This window comes from Hyperolius riggenbachi, chromosome 3 (genome assembly GCF_040937935.1).
Source record: "Hyperolius riggenbachi isolate aHypRig1 chromosome 3, aHypRig1.pri, whole genome shotgun sequence".
NCBI lineage: Eukaryota > Metazoa > Chordata > Amphibia > Anura > Hyperoliidae > Hyperolius > Hyperolius riggenbachi.
Window position 1 is genome coordinate 314,885,897 of NC_090648.1, and position 11,405 is coordinate 314,897,301.

The window sequence follows — 11,405 nt, forward strand, 5'->3', positions numbered from 1 at the left end:
TCCTTTCAGATAATGTCCCATGTAATTCTAGAATCCAGTAAAGCATTCAACAGCTTATACCTCTGGGTTGTGATGCTGTTCTGTTGTAGTATACATAATGCATCATACAAAAAGAGAACACTTAACCAGGCTTATGTAAAATAAGTAACCCCAACATTGTTATGCTTATTGTTATTTATTGCTGATCATTAGGGAAATTAAATACAACTACATGAAAAACTTTAATACATTGATACGGTGCAGTCCCTTTTTTAAGTCCTTTACAGATAAAAATTACAGTAAATACAGTATCTCTGAAGCTGGCAACAGGATTCAACCAGGTCAATTATCTCCGAAATGATTGCGAAATAAAGATAATCCTTTTAATAGATAGTTTGTCTAGACCCTAGGTTTACAACAAGTAGAGTATGTGTGTCCCAGGGGGTACTTCTGATGGGTCAAGTGGGTAATTAGAGTTGATGTAGTTAACAAATGTAGAGTTTTAAAATGGATAAATGCTATAAAAACACCAAATTAGAATTTTAGTAAATGCTTGGAAACGATTTAGAAACAATTACTGTGTATTACTATTAAAAAATGTGTGTCAAGGGGTACTGGAGTTAACTTCTAACATATTACAGGGTACTTGGTGAGCACATGCATTTAAGAGGGGTACATACCGGCACCAAAAAAAGTTGAGAAACACTGGTGTTGACAATCAATTGGGTCACCTGGAAAATTGCAACTGTTCAGAACTCCACTAATCCAGGAAACCAGTCATGCTAGCAAATGTAAACCACTAGCTGCTTATCAATTAGATGTCGGCTGATTGATTGCTGTATACAGCACATGCCTTTGTGTCCTAATATGATTCGACAAACCCACCTCGGGTTCTCTTTAAGGGCCATGTTCACAATGGCCCACTGGCGGTTTTGTCAAATGCTTTACTGCTACTGAGCAGAAAAGTGTTTGGCATAGTTTTCCATCAGTTCATCGTCGTGTTATGAGCCCCTAGGGGGATATGGAACAGCAAACGCAGCCGACACTGAAAGCTACATGTAGCGTCTCGGTAAATTCAATTGATAGTAAACACATTGAGATTAATGCTCCCATTAATTTCAATGCATCATGGGGTGGATCCCGACAGTAAATGACATGCATTGACCCAGCTATCTGAATCATCCTTTAGGACAGTGATGGCTAACCTTGGCACTCCAGCTGTGGTGAAAGTTGGAACTACAAGTCCCATGAGGCATTGCAATACTCTGACAGCTCTAAGCATAACTCGGGAAGCAGAGGCATGATGGGATTTGTAGTTTTGTCACAGTTGGAGTGCCAAGGTTAGCCATCACTGCTTTAGGACCTTGAGCACTCTTTCATACTGCAGTAGTGCACTGCAGGTGCTTTCCAGTACATACAGCAAACCATGAAAGATGCAGCTTTTTGTAACACCTGGTTCATATCACTTGCAAGCAGTTGCAAAGGAGCATACTGTAAATCTACCTATAAGTATTCCACAAAAGGTCTTACCATAAGAATACAGCAGCTGTCTGTCCAATAAGTATGGATAGAATATACCAATCTTGGCCAGCTCCGATGATTTACACATTCTTGGATAACACTAGCATAGTCAGCAACAGTACAGCCAAAATAAATTATTTGCTTTTGCTGCTTAAAATTTATCAGAAAGATCTGAAAGCTACAGTTACATATGTAAAGAAAACCGGCAGAGCACACCGTCATAAAGGAAATATAAGGCAGTTCCCTTGTTCATGATCTGCCCTGTAGTGGAGCACACTGCACTGGCAAAAATTGCATAAGGACATGAGAAATCATAAAGATCTAAAATGCTAATAAGTCTTGTGAATAATAACCCACTTTGACCCCAAAAAATGTGGCCAGATATCACTATACGCAAGTCTTAAATGAAGATAAAATGTTAAATCTTTTCAAACAACAGTTCCAAGAGCTTGATAAATCACGTCCTCACAGACAGTAAACAGGCATAGGTTCACTTACCAAACTAAACAGATCTGCCAGATACAGACTGGCTGGTCATAGAAAACATTTAGGAATCACAATTCATCATGTCCATTCAATGGCCCAATCCCTAAGGTGTGTACACACGCACAAAGGGCTTGATTCACTATTGAGTGATAACTGCTATCACAGCAGTGCCACAGCACGCAAAGGTTTGCACACGAACAGCGTTACTTTGCGTGATAAGCGAAGGTTTGCGTGCGATCACAGGCTCTTTTCACATAAAAGTGCCTGTGATCACGTGCAAACGTTCGCTTATCACGCGAAGTAACACACGTAAACCTTTGCGCGCTGCGGCTCGTGTGATAGCTGCTGATAGCAGTTATCACACAATAGTGAATCAAGCCCAAAGACTGTTGCGACATTCTAGCCCGACGTTGCGTTCTGTTGCTATAGAAGGGGGGAGGAGTGACATAAGCAGCACACAGTGGAGCCTCTTCTTGCACTCGACCAAGAAGATCCACTGCACAGCTCTCGGCAATGCACTGCAGTGACTATACACAAGCTAGACTCTTGGTAGAGACCAGGCCTTGTGTGTACAAGCTTTTAACCTCCTTGCCGGTCTAATTCTCCCCGGCAAGGAGGCAGCGCAGCACTTTTTAAATTATTTTTTTTTCAAATCATGTAGCGAGCCGAGGGCTCGCTACATGATAGCCGCTGAGCGGCGGCATCCCCCCACCCACTCCGATCGCCTTCGGCGATCAGAGTAAGCAGGAAATCGCGTTCAGAACGGGATTTCCTGCTGGGCTTCCCCAGTCGCCATGGCGACCGGGCGGGATGATGTCGCCGACGTCATGGATGTCGGGACGTCACAGGGAATCCCGATCTGCCCCTCAGCGCTGCCTGGCACTGATTGGCCAGGCTGCGCAGGGGTCTGGGGCGGGGGGGCGTCTCGGCGCGGCGGGTAGCGGCGGATCAGCGACGAGCAGCGGCGATCGAATGTTACAAGCAGCTAGCAAAGTGCTAGCTGCTTGTAACAAAAAAAAAAAATTATGCAAATTGGCCCAGCGGGGCCTGAAAAATCCTCCTGCGCAGATTACCCCGAGCTGAGCTCGGGATAACTGGCAAGGAGGTTAAACAGACTGGGCAAGTTCCCTTGACTGCACCAAATGAGTTTTGTTGTACAATTTCCCTAGGTGTTAACACGGCAACTATTCCTGTTTAACCTCCCTGCCGGTAACCCCAAGCCGGGCAGCTGTGTGCAAAGTATAACGCACAGCGGTGTTTTTACTCACCTCACCCGGGATCCAGACGTCGGTAGCCATTCTCCTTTCTGCCCTCGGAAGCTCTGCATCACTCTGGTGAGATCGCCGTTGGCAATCTAACTACAGGGTTACAGCACAACCCAGAGGACAGAGGGAGAATTGCAGCGCTGAATCCCATGAAGGTGAGTAAATGCTGGGCTGCTGCAGAGTTAATATTACATTTAAAGTGGCCACTAACGATCTGATGATCGGAAGTGAAATTGTTCACTACACCATTAACGAACCAATCTTTGCTTCCTACCTATCACAACCAACAAGAAAATCCAAATTTTGGTTAGGTGTAAATCCAATCAGACAGCCATTTTTATAATCATTCCTAATAGATTGTGCCCATCAACGGAAATTGTTTGCAACCAATCCAATCAGAATTTGATTGCAATTTTTCATAAGAAATTGGACCATTAGTGGCCCCATTAGGTTATCGTAAAGTCTCAAGAAAAAAAAATGAAATTAGATACTTATGTCAGTATTGGGAAGCCTCTGGATAGTCCAGAGGCTTTTCAGACCCTTCTCCAGTCCACAGATCCAGGGCAGGATCTGTCTAAACATATTTGACTTTTATGCTTCATCTGGCCAGGAGCGCAGCCACGAATGAGTGCATCCACACTGAACATTGCACGAGTACAGTTCGTGCATTTCCAGTAGAACCAAGTGCTCATGCATAGAGAAAAAAAAAGTCATGCACGAGTTGCTTTGTTCTATACCCAGTGTGGATGCACTCCCGGATAGAAGATGAACCCTGTGCTGGAATGGTGAACTAGATACAAATTCAAGTATATAATTTTTTTTGTGACTGCAGGCTTGCTTTAAATGTATGTTTACCCTTCTTCTTGCTAGCATTGAGTGCAGGAAACTATTTCTACTCACTCTGAAACAATGGCTGAGATTTGTAATAAAAGGTTAGTGGGCAGGGATAGTGCTTGGAAAGGAATGAAAGTTTTTGTGCCACGACTGTCTTTATATTAAAGATGCACAGGGCAACAGACTGAATTCTTGATCAAGGTAAGTTACTTTTACTGTTTTTGAACCATGTATAAGTTGCATTACAAATGACAATTTAGTATTTTCAAATCTAAGGCAAAGCAGGGGTTACAAGTATGTCTACCTGATCCCATGACTGCACTTGTACCACCTTGCTAAGATCACGGCTACAGCAGGATGCATGGCAAAAAAACACCGTAGAATTTTAGGGCCCCTTGCATGCCTGTGCAGTGCTCCCCAGCACTCTTGCTCGTCATTATTGTGGCTAATGATTTAGTAGTCTGACAACAATAGGTCAAGTTTAAAAATGTGTTTCTATTATGGATGCACTGATAACATAAAAAAAAAAAAACATACTTATTTACTCAAAAACACTTTTTGATTCAAGGCATATTTGTGAAGTGGTCATAAAGAAATGAATGCAGTTTTTCTACTGCAACTGCTGTGCCTTTAATGACATACAGATAAAGATATAGTTGTAGGTCTGGTGGTTGTCCAAATTTTATTTGTAAAGGTTACTTTTCATCTAAGCCGTATAAGTATAAAGCAGGTGCTTCAGGATCTTGCAGTCGTTTTGTAGTCTTCCCAATCCCCTAAGAGCCCGTTTCCACTATCGCGAATTTGCATGCGTTTGCCGCATGCAAATTCGCATGGGCATTACAAGTGGATGAGACTGTTTCCACTTGTCAGGATTCCTTTGCGTTTTTCTGTGCAGAAAAAATCTGCACGGCAGAGCCATCAGAATTCGCATACCGCTATGCGAATCGCATACAATGTATTTAATAGGGAATTCGCATGCGGTATTGGTATGCAAATTTTTATACAATTTCACATGGAATCAATGGAAAACCACACAGGCACTGCCATAGATAAATTCACATACATCATCCATGCAAAATCATATGCAAATTTGCATGAAAATTCGCATATAACCGCATGCGAAATTCGCATCCGCATGCAAATTTTTACCGCGGCGATTCCCACCGCACAAGTGGAAACGAGCCCTGAAACATATTGCTACTTGGATACTGAAACAATCTTTGACTAAGGCCTCTTTCACATCAGGATGTTGCGTTTGATGCGACGTTAAGGTCGCACGTGCCCCTAACGCAACATGCACTATAACTTGGACGTTACAGTGCATTCTTTAGCCCTGCATTTGGTGCGCCGTTTTCGTCGCACAGTGACGGAACGAAAATGGCGCATACATTACATTAAAAAAAAAAACAAAAAAAAATACATTACTGAGCATGTGCAAACAGTCTAACGCAGCTAAAATGCGTATAACGCATTGCATACAGTACTTTAATTTAACGTGCAGCATTAGACACCAACGCAACGTCTGCACTGTGAACAGGCCATTGATTTTTCATTGCTGTGAGTTATTCTGCGTTACATGTTGTTTTAATGTGCGACTTTAACGTCGCACTGTGAAAGAGGCCTAAAGGGCGCATTCACACTTTGTGTGTTGCTGTCAGTCAAGCACAACAGTGTCTGATACGCATTGTAACATGAAAGTCCATAGACTTTCATGTTACCTTTCTCGGTACAGTGTGCACATATTTTCCCTTTGGGTTCAACTGTGTCAAGGCCGCTGATGTCCGTGTTGTAGCACTCATTTCATGCATTGAAAACACATGGACGAAACAATGTTCATGTATGCATTGTGTAGTTGACAGGAGCATGTTACAGACTCCAGAGCCCCATTTGCAATTCACTTTTTCACCCGAGTTTTCTCCTAGGTGATATTTTTAAACTTGTCAATAAAATCCCTTTTAAGCCACCAGAAAGCAAGAAAATATTCAAAATTTTGATATTACTTTTTCACCAACCTTTTAGGTACTTTTTTTTTTAATGGAAAAGTGTTGGAGATAATTTTAAATTTTCAATTTTAAAATAATTTTCCTAGTAGAAAACTCAGGTGAAAAAGTGAATTGCATATGGCCTTATGTGTCTATTAAACCATTGATTGACACATTTTACCACCTCCATGTAGTATGACAGCTAAGGGATTTTTAATACTATGAACAGATTGTGCAGTTAAGCCTTTATATTGCTTTGAAGTAGTAAAATTAAAGTTGACAGTTTGTGCCAGGCATCATTTTACCTGTGAGCCACTCCTCCAGGCTTCTCTACATGCAATTACTGTGTCTTTCATAACATGCAGATATAGGTATGATTGCAGGTCTGATGGAAGGAGCCGGGGTTTGTAGCAATTGCTACATAAGCAGTACCTGATTTATGTTGTAAATAGACTTGTGATTTAATAAAAGTGCCTGGATAAAAGACTCTCATGCCTCTTGAAAATTTAGTCTAATCTACTGGATGCTTAACCTGTTGCCAACTGCTCCACACCAATTGGCGTGAGCAGTGCGGCAGCCCCAGGACCGCTCCATGCCCATTGACGTGAACGGTCTTCTATGGGGCTAGCAGGAGATCGCGCGCATCTCCTGCTTGGGGGGTGGAGCTCCGCCCCGCCTTCAGTCTCCGAGCGGCTATCACCACTCGGAAGACTGTTCTAATTACTTTGTACAGCACTGCAATCTTCAGCAGCGCTGTACTGGGAACAGCCGTGTGACACGGCTGTCCCCCTGGTCCACAGGAGAGCGATCGGCTCTCATAGCCTGAAGTCTATGACAGCCGATCGCGTGATTGGCTGGCTGGGAGGAGGGAGGGGAATGGGGCTAAACAAAAAAAAAAAAATAGGTAAATTTATTTAAAAACCTTTAATATAAATATTGATTAAAAAATAAATAATCAATGTTGGGGCGATTAGACCCCACCAACAGAGAGCTCTGTTGGTGGGGGGAAAAGGAGTCAGTAATCACTTGTGTGCTGTGTTGTGTGGCCCTGCAGCTTTGCCTTAAAGCTGCAGTGGGCCAATTAAGTGAAAATGGCCTAGTCACTGGGGGGGGGGGGGGGAGGGGGGGTCGGGGTGTTAATGCCGCAGTCCTCAAGTGGCTAACTGACTTTTCTGCTAGGAATTTATTGAAATGAATTTTTGTCCATAGACATAAAAACAAGAAAAGAAAACAAAAAGGTTTGCCAAAAATTCCTGCAATGAAACAGAACTGAGGACTTTTCACTTTAAAGAGAAAACGAGATGGTCGATTGTGCCTAATTTATACTTACCTAAGGCTTCCTCCCGCCCCATGATGACCGTGGGCTCCATTGTACTCCCCAGCCACTCTGAATTGCCTCCAGTATCTTCTTCAATCATGGTATTCTGCGCATGCAGTCGGGAGCATTCTTTACACAGAACAATTCTGGGGGTGGGAGATCGCACGGCAGAGCATGCGCAAAACACCATGAATGACCCTGACTGAAGAAGATACTGAAGGTGATCCTGGGACAACAGAGGTCGAGGAGGATGGAGAGGGAGCCCATGATCCTCATGGGGCTGGAGGAAGCACTAGGCAAATAAAAATAAGGCACAGTGTACTGTGTCAGGTACACTTTAAATAAACACAATGTTAAGTGCCCAGAGTAAAAATTAAAGCAAGTCTAATAAATATTTGTATTTCCAGTGTCAATTATGTTGATCAAACCTAGGCAACCGGGCAAAAGGTAAAATCATTCGGTGGACAAAAAGCTTTAAAAAGAACCCGAGCCAAAGCTCAAGTTCTGAAACGCATACTTTCCTAAGGAGAGGGAAGCCTCTGGATCCTAATGAGGCTTCCCACAGTATCATCTGGTCCTCTGCCACTGACCAGAACCTTCCAGCTGATCTAGGACTCACTCCTCTTCTGGCATAAGCTCGGCTGCAGCGGTGCTCCTGCAGGCACAGTACGGCCACAGGGTGCTTAAAGAATAGCGCGGCTCCCTATCAGATTACTTAAAAGCCCTGGTTGGTAAACTTTGTAGGGTCCTTGAGTGGCAATGGAGGACTGGAGGATGCTGTGGGAAGCCTCAATAGGATTTGGGGGTTCTTTCTTAAAGTATGCGATTTTGTACCAGAGCTTTGGCTCGGTTACACTTGAACATCCCGTGTTCCTTTGACAATTACCAGGAAGGGAACTTGATTTCAGGCTTTAACCATTTACAACTCTATTCCAATCAAAAACACTCTTGGTTGGAGCTGCATTTCAAGTCCACCTATCATTGTTAAGAAAAAATTCCAGTATCATTAAAATAATGATCTACATACCATTTTTTTCAGTTATTAAAAAGTTAGCCTCCATTTCGACCTGCAGCCAGTTAGAACTTTCTTGACAAACCAGATAGTTCAAAACAACAATTCATTGTAATCAAGCAAAAAGCTTTGATGGGCAGGACTTCCCAGAATTCCCATCTTTTTTCTGCGAGGATAACCAGCCTACTGTTTCTTCTAGAAGTCAGCCCAAAACAGGAGACCAAATTTTAGCATCCTAAGCACTGTCCTTCAGTTTACGTTGGTAAGTGCTAAAGGAAAGCTAGTATGCTGGATTTTTACTTTAACGTGGAGCAATCATGTCATTACCAAGCATCCCCTCTCAGTTTTCCCTTCCGTTTTTTATGGCATTCACGACAATCACATAGCTCACCATGTCCACAACAGACTGTCGAGCTTCAAGTTTGTAAAACCTATTACACATAAATATTAGCGGTTGTCATGGAGGAAAGTGAATATACATTTTGAAGGAAACCTGGACATAGGGGTGTGGAGACACTTGACCCCTTCACAAAAACGTGACTTTTGCCTGGCTGGTTCAAGGGGAACCGACAGTGCAACCAATATTGTTGAATATATAGAATATAAAGATACAAGTTTTATAGCAGCCTACATCTATTTTGGTAAAGCTCATATTTCTTTCTACATACCTGTTTTCATAATATAGATACTCAAGTTTATCCAGATTGCTTGTTCCACACTGAAAATCGCTGCAAAATCGGTGCTATTTTGCTGCAATTCTGTTTGCAATTCTCGCTCAGGGAGTGATTCTTGTTCACGAAATAATATTTGCAAAAACAACTGTGGAAAACGTTTGCCATGATTTTCAGTATGAAACAGACAGCTTTTCACACATTTATTTTCTGTCATTTCTCTTCTCTCCACCAGGATGCCATGTCAGTGCTATGTCTGTGCTGCTGCCATTTCACTGCTCTTCACCAGGTTGTTATGCTGATGCTGTGACTCTTCCTCCCATGTCTACAGTATTATATTATTCTACTGATATTAAAGGTTAAATATCTCAGCAGTCATAGCTCTTGCACTGGAGCCACACTGATTCACAAGATATACCCCATCTCAGGAACCAGCAGGGTTGTGGAGCGGCAATTTGGCAAAGATGTAGTTCACGGGTCCCCTCCCAACCCACAAAATTAGGAGTGTGTAGGAGCTATGAGTACCGAGATTTTGAGTCTTTAATATCAGAATATGCAAATCAGGAATTAGCTGCATGTGATGTCATTACACACAAGGCTGTGCATCAGTATGCCTACAGATTGGGAGGGGTGTCACCCTTTCAGCTGGATTTCCATTGGCTTTGGTACCTTTTCCCCTCTGAGAACTGGGTTTCCCCTGACAAACCGGCCATCTGCTTCACACTGGTGGGGAGTTCATTTCCACCTTACAGTTCCTCTTTAAGGTAAAGGAGGGAAACAATTTGTGCGGAAGTTGCTATTATGTAAAGATCTGGCTTCTGGATCTTTAAACAAGGTCAAGGGACAACAGAGTTTAATCTAGCATGCATTTTCCGTGTCAGGCAATTTCAATTTTAAAGCAATACTGAAGCAAGCTATAAAAATAAAAAGTTAGATACTCCCCTAGGGGAGAGGGAAGGCTGTGGATCCCATAGTCCTCACTCCGTCTACCATTGAGTTTCTGCGCTTCGGAACTCCTTGCCAGGTTTGGGAAGCACTCGTGTCCCCGACTACTTCCGAAGATGAGCGGATCCATACAGGGCTCGCGCATGCTCAGTATGCTGCACCAGTCTTCAGAAGCTATCCAATCTTTTGATTGAGTGTGTGTGTGTGTGTGTATGAGAAGATTGCTTGGGTGTTGGGGAGCCTAGGAAGGGGGTGGGGGTATGACATAGGGCAGGGCTTTTCCACCTGTGGTACGCGTACCACCAGTGGTACTTTGCTGTTGGCGAGGTGGTACACACCAGGTTTGTCTGCCACTTATCCTATCTTGCCTCCACAAAGTTCAGCTCCCCTTGTTTGCTCCCCGTTGTGCTGCCCTGCAGCATACTTCAGACCTCAGATCAGTGGTGAGACAGCCAGGCAATCGGTGCACAGTGACAGTCGGGTTACTGCTGATCTGAGGTCTGAAGTATTCTGCAAGGCAGCACATTGAGGACCTCGGGGGCTAAAGAGGCTTCCACCTTCCTCCACAGTAGAGGGGATCCAGCAAAAGGACGCCCAAAGATCTCCATGTCAGCATACCCGCATACGCAGTAGCAGCTCTCCACTTTGATTTTGGTGGAAACAGCTGAGCCTGATCGGGTCCGCTCTACTGCGCAGGCCCACGGGTGGTACTTCTAAATTTTCAGGTGATAAAAGTGGTACAATTAGTGAAAAGATTGAAAAGCCCTGACATAGGGTATGAGCACCTTTTTTAATTTGTTGGAATTTTGTATTCAATAATATATAAATTATAAAAGTCTATTTTGGTATTTATTGGTGCGTATACCCCACATTAACCCTCCTGGCGGTATAAAAAAATCCACCAGGAGGCAGCGCAGCAGGTTTTTTTTTTTTTTATCATATCATGTAGCGAGCCCAGGGCTCGCTACATGATAGCCGCTGCTCAGCGGCATCCCCCCGCCCGCTTCGAGCGTCTTCGGCGATCTCCGATCAGGAAATCCCGTTCAAAGAACAGGATTTCCGGGAGGGCTTCCCCCATCGCCATGGCGACGGGGCGGAATGACGTCACCGACGCCGGGCCGCATTGGGAGTCCCGAACCACCCCTCAGCGCTGCCTGCACGGCGCGATGGATAGCGGCGATCGAGCGCGGGGCGGCGGCGATCGGTGTGCTGACGCAGCTAGCAAAAAAAAAATTAAACAAATCGGCCCAGCAGGGCCGGAGAAAACCTCCTGCGCGGCTTACCCCGAAATACCGCCGAATAACTCGGGGTTACCGCCAAGGAGGTTAACCTCTTGACGATCAGCTAACGCCGATTGGCGTAAACTGGTCGTCTGCGGGTTACCATTTTCCA